The following is a 15,830-nucleotide window of genomic DNA, read 5'->3' on the forward strand; positions in this document are numbered from 1 at the left end:
TGGCCACTAATTCAGGGCTACATAGTAATTGTGTTTTTCAATCAGCTATCAATGGTGAGGCAGGTTTGGTTTCCATCACTAGGTATGGTGTCCACAGCGATGTAGAGATTAAGGAAAATTGCAAGTAAAATATAATATGCAACAATTACAATAAATCATTTCACCCGAGCAGTCGGAGAAGGGATCAAAGCAACAGTTGGATTTAAAATTACTGATACCGGGGCATTACCATATACCAGGGTATTTTGCCAGGAAGGTAAGAAGGCATGACATCTGGATTTCGCCCAACCCTAACGGATACAATCTCACAACAGGTATTTTATCACCCAGTGCCTCATCAGAAGTTGACCCAGATGTCTATCCCACTTCAGAGCTGCTACACTGAACAAACTGTAAAAAGTGTGTGACATTAAACAGACCTTTCTCTACAAACACACCCTGCTTCTTTTATCAACATCAGGCATTCAATACAGTTCCCTGGACACTACCACCAGTTGGAATCTGTTGCGGCCCCCCCATCTTATTGTAGACCAGATGACATTCACCAAGGCTACAGTAATAGGGAAGTACCATGAGCGAGAGGGGGTGGTGATTGTGTCATTCACATTATAACATCAACACAACATTATCCCAACAAGTATCCATATCTCACTGGCTCACAGCTCACTGATCTCACAAGCTCATTTGGAGAAAGCAGTTGGTCATTTAGTCAGCTGTACCGCAGTACAGGCTCGTCTTTGTGTTTCTCTCTTCACATGAACCTCACCCCACGTGTATGATAGGGATAATGACCACATATTGACTGACATTGTCAGTTGAAATGAGCATTGAGGACCTCCTACCTCGACCACCCACTCGACTCCCCCTCCTTGCACCTGCTCCTCAGTCACAGAAAGCCTCCCCATCGCACCCCACCCGTCACCACCTTGTCAGAAGACAAACCCATTCACCCACCCCGCTCCGTTATAAAGCACAACCACAATCATAAAACAGCTACCTTTTCAGTGTGGGAATAGGCATCCAGAACACTCTAATACTAGGACTGACACAAGAGTGGGTTGTAAGCTATCATATGATACCTTGATTTTGAAAATACCTATTTCGGTTGTTGAGCTACAGTAAGTGAAGTGGATTTATATCCGGTAACAGAATGACGGTAACAGTATGACTAAATGGGTCCCCTAAAAAAAAAGCATAATTTCATGGTGATGCAGCTAAAATAGGGAAACAAAGGTAGAAATATTCAATAGACACTCTCATTAGGGTAATAATGTATTATTTGTTCAACATTAAAAAGGGAAATTGATAAAAAACCTAAGAAACATAAATCTGCCATTGAAACTCATTGAATGTGTTTTAAAATCATTGACATTTGTGGTTGTCAGTCTACTTTTCTTCATTACACCAAAAGAAAATAGTCGACACTATTGGCAGCAAAAAAACAGATTTTGAAAAAAATTAAATACAAGTAGGCCTGTCATGTGCAGACACAGACAGCGACATCCAATATGCTAATATTGATAGCAAATTGAAAACATTCTTTATTGTCTGCAAACGGTGTTGGAGGGATCCTAAGAATCTGTCTTAGGCACACCACACCATATGTCAGTGCACTCTTTAATGATGAAGACAAATCTTGTGATGTCTTTTCTGTAGAAGTGTGCAACATGTATGTCATCATTCTCAATGGAAGTTACTTGTGTGATTGTCTGGCTTTACTTTCCCCACTGCACTCAACAACATTCAACTCTCCATTTATTGGAGCATGAGATGAGTGTGTTGATGCGATGCTTGGTGAGGATGATGCAGCGCTTTGTAACTACTACTCTATGATTTCCCACAGTTTTTCGACTGTCCCTGTGGAAGAACCCTTTTAAGTTCCGTGTAGAAGCTTCTGTGAAAAGGGTTATACATGGATTGTATATGGTTGTACAGGTTCTGTAGAACCTGTACAATAAATGAATGTAGCTAATTCAATTTCAGCAATTATGTTATCGATTTGATTTGGTTATTCTGTTACCGATTTGCTAATTCATGAACTAAATCTATATCAGTAAAAACACTACAAGTATTTGGTAGGTCTTGTTAACTGTCATTATCCTCGCTCCTCATTAGGCAAAGAAATATGTGGGTGTTTGGTAACTGAATGTTCCCCCGGGGAGAGAGCAGTGATTCTTACATTTACAGAAGCCAAACCATTTATTAAAAAACTGAATATGAAAGTGTTGATATTAGTTGACCAGGGTTTATTCTTGAACATTAATGAGGTTTAATGTTTTTCTAAACACCTTCAAATGATTTTTTTCTGGGAGATGTTATCTTAGCACTTTTCCATAGGTTTGACCAGAAGTCAAAGCCTTTGTTTATCCCTATTCCTATGATAGGGTTAGGAATTTTTTTACATTTATTTTTGTTTTGACTTAAATTCCCTAAAACATATAGACTCTTAGCTTTCATTTGGCACCCAATTTAATATGCTCTGACAATTTCACATTGTAGGTCCTTTTATACGGCATTGCCCTGATGTTGTGTGAGTCTCTCTGGCTGTGATCTGCGTCTGGTGACGCTCTGGTAAGTGCTGATGTTAAACAAATGAGCCCAGCCACAGTGAGGAGACAGGGGATCGGAAAGGTACTTACTTCAGCAATCATCACACCACACTAAAGCAGGTCTGGCACACTAAACAAATGGAGTCTGTGTACAAGGCTGCCCCTGGGAGCCAAACACATTAACCTCAGTGTGGCTGTCGCCTCTCTGTGCCCCCTCAGCCATGCTCTGGGTGCTCACACACACACACACACACACACACACACACACACACACATCAATGTAGTCCCTCAAAGGAAACTTAACACTTCACAGAATTCACTGTATCTGACACCTCATTATCATCAAGTGTACATGGCATATAGCCAAGTTCAAATGAGGACATCTCTCCAGCAACAGAAGTGGTGTAGGCCTATTCAGTTTGCCACTTTGCTAGTGGTCAGTTAAGGCACATAATCTTCCCTGACATCGGTCTCTAGCCAAGTGGTGGGCTATTGCAATAAGACGATTTCTAAAGTGGCTGACAAAGCTGTAAGTACCTTTCAATCAGATACTGGAGCAGAAGGGGGGGATTTGCTTGCTTGCCAGGCCAGATAAACACAGAGAGATCCATGCACCAAATGAAGCAGCAGCTACAGTAGTCACATCATGAAGTAGGTACAACTGTGCCCATCATGTCCATGGCATGTGCCACATCTACCAGCAGGTGCCCAGGTGTGGTACCAGTTACCTGTGCCAATGAGGTGGGTTGGCACTGATACAAGCAGTCAGGACAGCTGAGGGATATGGGAGATTCCCTGTCAGAGGGAAGGGGATAGTCTTAAGAACAAAATCCTACATCAAAGGGGTGTGGTCATTTCGTGCCAAACAAGTTTAACAGGCTTTGGATGTCCTGAAGAGCTAGACTGTCGCCCCTGTGTCTGCCTCTGCTATCACAGTCCCCATCTGGGTCGTGTTATGGAAAATACATTGATAGAACTGTTTTCAGGTTATACACTTTCATATGACTGATACAACTTGTGTAAATACTGTGATTACATTTTCTCTTGACACACCTCTAAAGTTCTATAGCCATTGTTCTGAGAAGCACTGTATGATTTACCATATGAACAGCGGTGATTTCGGAGGGAGTGGTGAGGGAGCGCAGTAATGGGGGAACAGACATATCTTGCCGATAGGTGTGAAATGTTGAACGCCGATTGATCAGTAAGAGAGTCTCCCCATTGTTCATTCTCTCCCACCCTCTCTCACGTAAACACAAGCCCATCAGCCAATAGCCTTGGCGGCGCCTACCATTATGTTTAAACTGTATAAAAGACAACCCTGATAATCGTCGACAACCAAGTCTCTTCAGACTTGGATCTATGCTGGGCTGCTGTTACGCTCTTGTCTCTTGTTTGCAAGCAATAAATACCGGACTCAGATATTGTGGTTACTCAGGACTTGTTTCTTGATTCTTACCTCCGAAGAGCTGAAGTACAGAGTGGTAAATCCTAGACTTCCTCCACAATCGACTGGCCAGAAGCACTCCCTCTAGAAGAAGAGGAGTGTGTGAAGATGTGACATTTAAAAAGGGGCAATCTGGGATGGGTACATAGATTTTTGGACTCTTTAATTCATATTGATTTAATTAATTATTCTTGAAGACTATAACTTATAAATGCGTCATGAATGTAGTTCAATGGTCTTACCCCATGAGAACTCAAAATAAAAGCTTGTTTTACTCTATTGTTTGCAAAAGAATTTAATTGTAAACAAACACTATATAGCTTCAAAACATGGTTAATTTCTAAATCATAGATGGTCAGTCATTGCAACCATAGCTCCGTCTATGAATTTGAGAGTGGTTACATTTCTCCAGCCCATCCCTCAGCTGTTGACCAAAAACAGTGGCAGGGAGACTATTTATTTTATTTATACCAAAATAAAATAGCCCACACTTTTGGCAGCAAATGAATTTGCAAATTCTTATGATGGAAGAGGGTTGAGAAATGTATTTTTCACTTAATTTCCCCAAAATATAGACTCTTAGCTTTCATTTGACCCCCAATTTGATCTGCTCTGATGAATTTCACATTTTGGTTCTCATGGGTCCTTTTACACAGAACTGCACTAATCAATACAGTAATAATATCGTGATACAGTATGTTTGTTTGTAGCTGTATCAACTTTTTTGCACAGCCCTAAAGGTAAAAGTGCTAAAAGAGGATCAAATCCAAATGTAATGCTACACAAAAGCAAGGCTGAAAGCACATAATTGATTGAACTCAAAAGGGGCACAGTTACTTACTTAGGCTACTGTAGATTTACTGTCTGCCCTGCCTATACAGTAAGACAGCATGCAAGCATTCTTATTCTATCCCAACAATAGACAAATCCCTTTAAAGCCTTACAACTTACCTAATCCTGAACACCATTAAGACCACACCATTGGGATCATTAGGTTAATGTAGTTAAAAAATAAATAAATAATATAAGCAGAAAGGACAGCAGCGGATTTTCAAAGCAGATATGTATGAAGGGATCAGGGAGAGGGGGACACCCACACACCACCTCCAAACGTGTCACGGTCACTGTAGCACGAAGGAAGGCCACTGGGTGCAGATTAGCCCAGATCCGCCTGAGGTGGCAGCGCTCCACAAAGGGGATGGGGAGGTCAATGATGGGATTAATACAAACGGATATAGAGGCTCTGACTGTACACTCCTGTTGAGGAAACCCTGCAATACCACACCTCGTCCTGGCCTAGACAGCTGGAGCCCTCAGCTAACCTATTACGGGCCAAGGCAAGTGTTTCCAACTTTCCATTAGGTAACACAGCCACTGAAAATAAGGTCAGATGTTGGGGTCAATTGAAAGGACACTAGCCCTCAGCTTTTACTCCAGGGCGTCCTTGGCATTTAGGAGATTATGTTACCATAACACTCAGAGTTTTAAGCCACCATTACTGTGAGGGCATGTTCGACTATTGACACATATAGGCTGCATCTTTCCACACACAAACACCTCAAAAAGATGAACATAACAATACTGCATGATTTTGTTGGTGGTACAGTAAAATCCATTTAAAAGTTATCATTCCGACCCAAAAATGCCAAAAATATCAAATAAAGCGGGCCAACAAAAACAAAACAGTAAACAAAGCATAAACTATTAAAAAAAGAGTTGCAAGCCATTTACAGTGTCTAAATCTCGTGGAATCTTGGTCCAGCTGTGGCGATAATGTCACTGTATGGCTCTGTCTGGTTGAGCTCAATGGCTTGCTGTTTCTTAAGAACCAAGAAGCTGTAGAACTTGGCTGCTGCTTGCTTCTTGTTGTTGTTTTTGCACAGCTCAAGTAGGCTCAAGTACGCACAAAACTTTAGAAAAAGCTTTCAGTTTCAGTGAAAAGACTCAGACACTTTGGAGCAGAGGCATATCTTGTGAAATTATCTTTTGATTTGAATAACAAATAGGAGGAATAGCTTTAGGCCTACTCCTCCTTTAGTTGACTGCAGTTAAAGCATTCCGGAACCTTTCCAATAATGGGAATGTAGCAACACTTCCTGCACTGGACAAGTGGAAATAAGTTGCCTGAATGATATCTAGGCTACAGGTCAGTCAGTTTGAGAAAGACAATGCTATTCAGACCATCTTATTTCAACAGACCCCAATTTCCCCTACTTTCTAGAACACTGGGTGACCAACAAAACATGAGCCATGAAGAACAATTCTCCCATAGCCACAGTAGTGAGAGGAGAGTTGGAGAGCAGCCTTGAGTTGAGGTTCAGAGATGGAGGCAGGGGTTCAGCATGCTCTCTTTTGTCTGTGTGCCAGACCCTGTGTGTTCTTGGAGCGCTAGCATTGGCCAGTGGCGTATCAACAAGCAATCTTGTAGCTGGCGGGGCACCAGAGGCTCCTGTGGCTCATATGTGGACAGGGCCACATCTAAAGGAGCTGTGTTCCACTGGGCCTCGCACACACAATACCTCTCTGTTCACTGGGCCCAATGGTCAAGTTCAGCCTCTCTCTGTCCCTCTCCCTCTCTCCCCCTCTTTCTCCACTACCAAGGCAGAGAGGCCATCGATGGTCAATTAGATTACAGCCCAGAAGCTATGGGGAAAGCTTCAAAAAGAAGCGAGAAAGAGCAGCATTGTTACACACTAAGCCCAATGACCCAGGAAACAGAGGAAGCAATAGAGAGTTGGGGTTGAAACAAGCAATATAGTGACCATTTGTGAGAGTGTGGGGAGGGAGAGGAATGCGAGAAGAGAGATCCAGTTAGTTGCAGTTGCAATCAGTAGGGTGTCAACCATGTATGCCTGTCTGCCCACTCTTGCTTTCCTCCCCCTACATCCACACACCCCCACAGCTTCCCGCTGTGCTGGGGCACGACCTGTTGGTTTAGCCTGTCCTCAAGTTAGCCTTCTCCTTCTATAAGGGGGAGATGGGGGAATACTCACCCAGGGCTCATTCAAATTCAACCAAACTGAAGATGCAGCCGAACACCCCTGCTCCTCTACCCCACGCCCACGAGAACCTCATTGAGCTACATGGTCTCTCCAGTGCAAGGTTCATGGCTAACTCTAACATACAGATCAAGTAATTTAAATGTGATATCATAATATGACCATACGCATTCCTCCACCACCCACACAGAAATGCTAACATCAGCAGAGTGCACCTGCTAAAACAAGCCACTCCACATACACAGACACACACACATTTAACCCACTAAGCCTAGTAATCAAATCAGCCACTCTCCATGGTGAAGCTTCCATTCAAACTTATTCAAATTCAAACTGACTCTCCTCTCTGATTTGGGGGTCAGATGGAAAAGGAGAACACGTAGGCTTTACAGAACATGTGTACTTTATAGAGCAGTGCGTGGTCCACACTACCATCTGCCAAAACACCAAAGCTTTTGATATCAAGCCTCCAACATTCTTCAGCTATATTTATCTCACTGTAATGGCACCGAAGCCAAGAGTTGCACTAAAGGAGACCCTTCAATGACGCTACACAGCAATTAGTGGTGAGCTAAGACCTGACTTAACAGAGAGTCTGTCCTTTGATATGAAGCAACACATGTTTGTTAGTATGAGACCGAGATGACAGTTGTTTAGATTTTAGTATGCCTTCAGTGTACGGTCACATAAATGACTGTTAAAGTAAAGCTGTGGTACAACACTGGGTTTAAATTATGGCATCAGTAGACACTTATTTTTGCATTGTTTGTCCCATCTAAAAGTAGACTACATTATCTCCAACTTGACACATTACTTGACATAAACCTACTGTTTTACATGGAGACGTGCTGGCCTTAGAAATCTTGCTTATATTTAGGCCTACACCACACAATTGAAGAAGGCCACATTGGATACATGAGTTCTAAGTAGTCTGATAGCAAAGTACCTCCTCATATGCTTTCATCGGTGGTTAACTCATTCAGTTTAGTCAAGCATAAGGTTTGACTAAACTGATAAGCACTTAACTAATGAGCCACGTGGCCTAAGTGTCGATGGACAGTAATGTAGGCTAAGTGTGATGTGTGAAACTGCGCTCCTACTACCATCATCACAAGATCCAAAATGTTCACACACAAATGAAAGCAGAAGGTAGCCATTAAATCCCATTGGTATGTGGTTCAGTCTATAGTGAATAGCCTTTATCAGATATCGGTCATCAGAGAGGGGGCTGCTACTGTATTCTAAGCATACTGAAAGAAAAAAAAAGGTTAGCGTGAGAGAGAGCATGTGGAGAGAGTTAAATTGTCCTAATTGCTCTCAATGGGAGGCAGGGGAGTGAAAAGATTGTTGCCTAAATATAAACGATGCCTGACCAACACACACACACCCTCTGCTAACTGTCTATTCAGTGTTTGACAGAGGGACTGGCCAGAGGGGTAAAGAAAGGCACTTGATTTTAACTGGCAAAGAAGAGGACAGCCATGGTGGCCTTCAGCCTGCATGAGGTGTCAGGAGACACAGCAACAAGTGTATGGAGCTGCAGCTGACAACACTTCAGACAGGCATCTCACAAAGAGGGGATTTAGCACATGAAAATCAGTGCTGCAGCACGCCCCAGGACCCAGGCCTCTGAAAGGAGCCAGTGAAGCAGGAAGGGGAGGACAGAGGAAACCCTCCACCATCAGCACTATTCTGAGGGGTTCAAAGACCTGCAAAACAACCTGCCCTCACAAAGGCACAGTTTGACAACATACCAAACCTATTTCTAACTTGATTTCTCTTCTTGCCTGTCATCATAAAGTCATTTTACAATGGGAGGGCAGAGTGCAAGATCATATAGGCTAAACATAGAAAAAACTTCCAACAATATAATGCATAGTAAACACAAGGTAGGAAATGAAAGCCTCCCTTAGATAAGGAATAAACAACCTGAGCCTTCCTGCTTTCTCCCCTTATCGTCACAGGATGTCAACTGCCAAACCTCCTAGTAGCAAATGGCCTTTACCACAGGGAGTCAGAGTCAGGTGATCGCAGCAGGATCCATTACCCCCCAGCAGGGAGGTAGCTCGGTGGCTGTGTGGACAAGCTTCAGCTGATCCAGGACTGTCACCTGATCCAGGGTACACTGCTGAGCTTTGAGAAGAGGGAGGTTGGCTTTTCAAAAGCTTGTCCGTGTAACATGTGTAAGATACACCGGAGACGGCTTGGCCATGGCCAATACTCCTTTACTGAGGACTTTAATTAGAAGCTCCATCATTATTTGAACGTCTTGAGTCCGTCCTGCGTCTGCCACAGATCAACAAGGCCATTATGGATTGGTTGGTAGCCAAGCACGCAAAGCAAAACACACGAAGGCTAAATGAAGACACCAACTTTATGCCCGTTAATACAGTACTTGATACTGACCACTGACAGGCTATAATGTTAGATATGTTATTTGAAATCTAGAAACTATAAACACATATCAGTTGATGCTGACAGAGCTGATCTGAGGTGAAATGGACAATCAGAGTGACATAATGCTATTCCTGTCATCTCCTGTGTTCTATTATACACCTTAGAGACGTTCAGGACATCGTTTCAGAAGCTACAAACAAACATACTGTACAAAGTTATTTTTGTCTTGTTTCCCCCAGCTGGTTGAATTATTTACAGGGGGCCCATAGAGATATCATAGTAGTAATGCATAGTAGTAATGCCAGGAACCATCCATGGAATACCCTCATAAATAAAATAGCAGATGACAAATAAGCTTGACGTCAGTGCTGCTCTGCAACCACCACACACTGAGCTGTGAAGAACACACTGCTGCTCTGTTAGGTTACTAGGCTGACTGAGCTGATACAAAAGAATGAGATAAGGTGACTTGAGTGAACTTATCCATCTTTGCTTGTGTACATACATGGGAATATCTGAGCACCAACATGTACGTCAACATGGTGAGCCTTAAACTTCTCTCCAAGGGGTTTGTGGCGTGGCTTTCCCACCCTGGGTCATTACTTTGGTCGGCCGGCGTTTTCTCCAGCACGCGGCAGACCAGACTGTGATGAGTGACAGGCCTGCAGAGAGAGCTTTATGAGTGGCAATCAAATGTGGCCGCCACTGGTGTCTAATGGCTGACATCTGCTGGGTGGACTCATTCCAGTGCTGCTAGGCAGAGTCCACAGGTAACCCTCCACCACCACGGGGGGGGGGGGGGGAACGGACAGTAGCTCGCTGAGCCACATGACCTACGACTCTGCAAGGCAAGCGTCACTTTAATCTCTCTGCTATGATGAGTGCCAAGCAAATAAGCACACAGGGCCATCCTCATAGCAATTAATCCCTTGAACGGAGGAGGCCAGTGGCGGATGTCCCAGCACTTGTTTCCGTCCAGTTGTTTCCGTCCTTTCTGAACAGTAGCTTTGTAGACGTGTCCCTCCAATCACCCCTCGCACTACGGAGGTTGGTTGTGCTTCTTGCTTGACAGTCATTTGTTTCCAGTTCACGAAGGTTCGCTGTAAGCTTATCACCTTTAGCTAGCTATAACAACACCCTTACAGATGAGCGAGCCTGTTACAATATCAGCTGTGCAAACAAGACAGGTTAGCTCAACGCTGCTCAATGCATTTTAGCCCAGGGAGGAGATAAACAACAAGCACCCAAACATCTGGACACTAAACAGATGCAGAATACTTAAGTATCAGTTCACCTAAATATGTCAGCAGTCATATGGCACCACTCCATTTTGCGCAGGCCCTCGGAGCGATCATGTATTAGTCCGCACTAAGGAGCAGCGCTGACGAGGCTGTGTTTAAGGGGCCAAGAACTCTGGACAACCTCCTCTTAGATGCTTTTTTTTTTTTTTCCCCCACATGTGAACTAGCCTGCCTGCATTGCTGAATAGCTTGATTGAAGCTTTCACTCGTGTAACATTAAGTTGCCTATACCTGTGTAGTAGGTCTATAGTCTATACACCTACCGCAGTAACAGCAACATTGTATTAGCATTACTAATTGGTTTACAATTATAATCCGTATAAATAAATCCATTATAATCCTTATTCCCCTTGTGTAGTAACATTTCACACACCACTAAACTTCATATGCAATGCAATTATCAAATAACTAGAACAACAACATATTAATACAATGTTCTTACTAGTAATTACAGAGTTGCTTATATGGGCAATCTAATGTTAAGTGTTACCTTTCCTCTCACTAAACCAGACATGTTTGCAGCATAGAAATAAATATTGCTTGCGCTGCAAAGGCATGACCTACATTCTCTCAAATCAAGGAAGACTAGCCTAACTCAGGATCAGATATTGTTCTCTCCCTTAAATATGCAATGAAAGCCAACACAAATTCAGTGTAGACCCTCATGCAACCCTTCTTCAGGTTACTCAACAGGAAACGTTTTGTCTCAATCAGCAAGTTGTGCAGATGAATTCAGGAGCTAAGCATTGCACACATAGCATTCCCAGACCTCACTCCCCCTCCGCGGTAACCCACTGCTTGAGGAACAAAACCATCGGAATGTGAGCTATGTAGGGCCGCGGCTCTCAGACACCTGTTCTGACGACCATGCAGACCCCTCCAACGCACCCAGTCTGGGCTGCTCTGACCCCACTCTGACCTGTGCCCCGCCTGCCAGTCTCTCCATAGTACAAAAACATACTAAGGCAACATCCAGGTGAATTCATCCTTTGCCCTCTTAGAAACTCTGCTCTTGCTGGGTAAAGTTATCCAATGCTCAGCAACTAGCTACTGATTAAAATGACTATAACCAAGCATGAGTCATGACTAGCAGCGCTCAGTTTAAAGTACTCAATGACCTCTGAAACAAGATAGTTGTCTCAGCAGAAGCAGTTATTTAATTGGGTGAAGGACTGACCTGGGAGTATAACCAGGTATTGTGGGAATCATGTGAATGTTTTGTGTACAAGCAACAACTTGCTTACAAGCAACTATTTGCTTAGGCCAGTGTGCTGTTGACCTCTCTAAAATCCCTTTGGTTTTCAAAAGGAAGCACTCTCCATCTTATCTGAATACTGGATACAAGATCCACAAGGAAATGTACAGACCTAACTTTTTGTAGTGCCAATGTCAACGCCTAATGTGTATGAGAGAGAGAAAGAGAGAGAGAGAGAGAGAGAGAGAGAGAGAGAGAGAGAGAGAGAGAGCTGTGACTGTAGACCATTGAGGGATTTTTTTCTGGGTGCAAATGGGGCATTGTGTCACCTCTCCCCCGCCTCTCCCCTCCATGGCATTTAATTACAGGCCTTTAGAAGGTCAAGCTGACTGTTTGTCACAAAGACGGTACCCATCACAGTAGGCTACTGGGCAGTCACACAAGACATAAAAAGAAGTGAAAGAGGACTAATGAAGCTGTGTGACAGGCTATCAACAGAGGCATCACTGAATGAAAATAACCCAACTGCAACAGATTCAGGAAAAGCTGAATCATCTTAGTAGTAGGTATAGAAACTGGAAATATTTTGGAAGCTAGATTTCCAGGAGGCTATCCAGGGAGAGAATGAGAGACCACAGTTACTTATTGCCAATAGTGCAGCCTAGTGATGGGTGAGGTTGATCTGACCAGTCCTGTCCACAGCTCTGCCTGCGTGCAGTCCCTGATCTCCTGCAGCAGAGCAATGATGAAGGCTGAACTAGAGGATCCCTGCCCCACTACTTGCTTCTCCATGTGTACAGCAGGTACGGCAGCCCCTCCATTTAGTTTGCTTTCAAGCAGAGGGAGACAGCCGGAGAAACGTTAAGCTTACCACTCTCAAATTCATCATAGATCCTAAGGACGGACAGTCCATGAGATCATGATATCAACATATTTTGAAGCTACATTGTGTTTTACCAAGTCATTGTTTACACAAAATTCTGTAAAACAAGATGTGGGTTAGGATGCAGTAAACACTTGGACTGTATGCACATGTTGCATGGCTACATTGTTTCTGTAGAATAGCAATGGAGTTTTGCGAGAACAAACCACACAAACCGCTCAACCCTGGACCACACTATCATGATGTAACAACATGATAAACAGCTAGCGAGAGTGGTTACCTAGCTAGCATATTTTACAGCTACCACAGCCAGGCCATAGTACAGTGAGACACTTCCCAGTTGTTTGGTGCTGTCAGTGACATGCTCCGTGTCACACAGATCACTTGGCTGTGCATGCACAAGGCGGTCTGTATTCATTCCTTCGTTCGCAACCGCGCGCTGTTAGTAAGCAAACTAGATTGGCTCGAATTTCGTGAAATACATGGATCCCCAGGCTCCACCACAATAAAAGAGTAAACTGACTTGATTTCTTCAATAACTTGCTTTCTAGTTATAAGGAGAGACAGAGCTGCCTTACCTTGCAAGTTTCCCACGCAATATTATGGAATAATGAGCTCGTTAATATTACTACTCACTCAAGCTCCGTTGGTGCAAATCACCGTTGGTGAGGATTTGCACTTCACCAGGTTGGTCACTTCTGCGTTGAAACTTCTTTTCACTCAGCTTACTTTCAATTTGAGACGGATATTTTTTTTATCTTATATCTCCGTCTTCTGTAACTCATCCTTGTTCTCTGTATGGACGCGATCCTCCCCTCAGAACGAAACGCCTAGTCCTATCCTCGTTCAATGAATCTTTTTTTTGATTGGTCTGTTGTTCCTCTAAGGCGTTGCCAGTTGTTTAACTACACATTTTTACTGGCCCTTTCACGTTATCAATCACACGTCAACGCAACGCACGCCCTGCATTTTTTGTTTGTAGCAGAAGAAAAATGAATTCCAAAGAAACTCTTATATATATATACAGTACCAGTCAAAAGTACCAGACACACCTTGACAAGAGTGTGCAAAGCTGTCATCAAAGCAAAAGGTGGCTACTTTGAAGAATCTAAAATATAAAACATATTCTGGTTTGTTTAACACTTTTTTGTTTACTACATAATTCCATATGTGTTCCTTCATAGTTGTGATGTCTTCAATATTAAATATATATTAGATAATAGAAAATAAATATTAGAAAATAATAATAAAAAATTTAAAATTTTTAAAAAAAAACATTGAATGAGAAGGTGTGTCCAAACTTTTGACTGGTACTGTGTATATATATATATGGTGTACCATAGTTTTCAAGTAAATACGTGGTTACTATCTGTGCATATAAAACATTTCAATAGTTTGGCAATTGGCATTTCTTATAATATACATAATGTGTTTATTGTTAATAGTCTATAGGCTTTGTTTGGATATGTGATATGCAATACAAAGTGCTGCTTTATCATATTGGTTTGTTTTAAGATGCCAAATGAGTCTTGCACATCCCTGCCCCCTAAGGAATTTAACAGTTCATATTAGTTATAAAACCGATGCTTCATTCGCCGTCATCAATAAGTGTGATAAACAGTCTCTGACAACTTTATGAAATCCCAACTTTATTGAAAGAGGGTGTGGCTAAATGCAGAGAGGCAACATTGTTGCTGTTCATATTTGTCATGAAAAGTGGATTTATGACGCCCCCTGGTGTTGGTTTTTCAACATGGTAGAATTAATGGTTGTGATAAATAAATTCAAATCTGATTCTCAAATATGGTAATGTCAAAAGAAAAAAACTAAAGATTGATCCATTTGGAAGCACAATAGTACTACAAATTCCACCATGTATGTGTTATTCTCTATTAAACAGTTATTCTGTGGTTATTCATATGTAGTAAACATTTAGGCAACCTTGTGTTATGATGTTATGACTTAACATACCCTTCACACATACATCGTGTAACATATGCAGTTACAAAGTGGAGCAAGTCTCCTTTGCTCCCAAGAATATTACAAAAACATGTGTACGCTTAGTGCATGAAGTGTAGCCTAGTTGTAATACGTTTGCTACAAGCACAAAAGTTTTCATGAGACTCGACCCACAAAGTTGAGTAGTACATAATATGATTATTACCCAAACATTTTTTTTAGTTTTACCACCGTTATATATTCTATATTTTACATAAATGATGCTGGTGATGGTGGAATTTATGATTATTCCCATAAAAAGCAATACAGCAATGCATGGATCTACAATCAGCTTGTTCCCGAAATTCATTAACAATGAGTCCTCATTGTGCCCTTTGTCCCCAGGTCAAAATGCATTGTGTGCCAAAATGCTGATACACAGCATGTTTTGTCCACAGCCAGCACCCAGGGCTGTAGGCTCTCTTCATTCAGACAGTGCTCACAAGCTGACCAACTCTCCGCCATATTAACCTGTTCACCAGGAAATATCAACCATGTAGGGTAACATGCAGCTTGACATCAGATGGCTCACTCACAGTCTGATGTAGGTTACAATTTGGATTAACCCTGTCAAGTACATGGTTGAGCGCTACACTATACTTATACATACAATTGTTACATCCCAAAGCAAAGTAAAATGTAAAATGATTTTCCTCCACTAGAAAAACAACATCCACAGCTTCTGCAGCTGTTTTCATGTCTCAAACTTATGTGCTTGCTTAGCTGGATGGTTGATGGAATGTTAAAAAGCATGATTGTGTTTTGCATTTGTTTAATGGAATGGAGGTATATCAGTATTATCCATTAAGCTTTGCAGCAGTAGTTGTTTCAATAGGTATATTAGTGAGTGTGGGATAGTTATGGTGATATGGCTGGTTATAGTGGGTAAGTCTAGGGTGGATTATAATGTTCTTATAAAAGCTGAAAGAACTATAATATGCCATAAAGCGAATGATGGTACTTTTGGGGGTAAAAGCTGTCTCGTTTATTGAAAGACAAAAAAACAAAACGGAATGAAGTTTCATGAATGTCCGCTAGATGTCAGAGAAGATCAAGGTATT

General features: G+C 42.2%; 1 protein-coding gene across 6 annotated transcripts in view; it reads right to left on the reverse strand.

Moving 5' to 3' along the window:
- mpp7a (MAGUK p55 scaffold protein 7a) overlaps window positions 1-13,561 on the reverse strand; it is a 101,173-nt gene extending 87,612 nt beyond the window's left edge. For 3 of the 6 annotated variants that reach the window (XR_014554570.1, XM_083683559.1, XM_083683555.1), the window contains exon 1: window positions 13,408-13,561. The gene's annotated coding sequence lies outside the window, so the exon portion shown is untranslated. The other 3 variants (XM_083683556.1, XM_083683557.1, XM_083683558.1) reach the window with 3 other exon arrangements.
- Between the last annotated feature and the right edge of the window lie 2,269 nt (window positions 13,562-15,830).

This window comes from Argentina silus (genome assembly GCF_951799395.1).
Source record: "Argentina silus genome assembly, chromosome: 1".
In the NCBI taxonomy this organism is placed as follows: domain Eukaryota; kingdom Metazoa; phylum Chordata; class Actinopteri; order Argentiniformes; family Argentinidae; genus Argentina; species Argentina silus.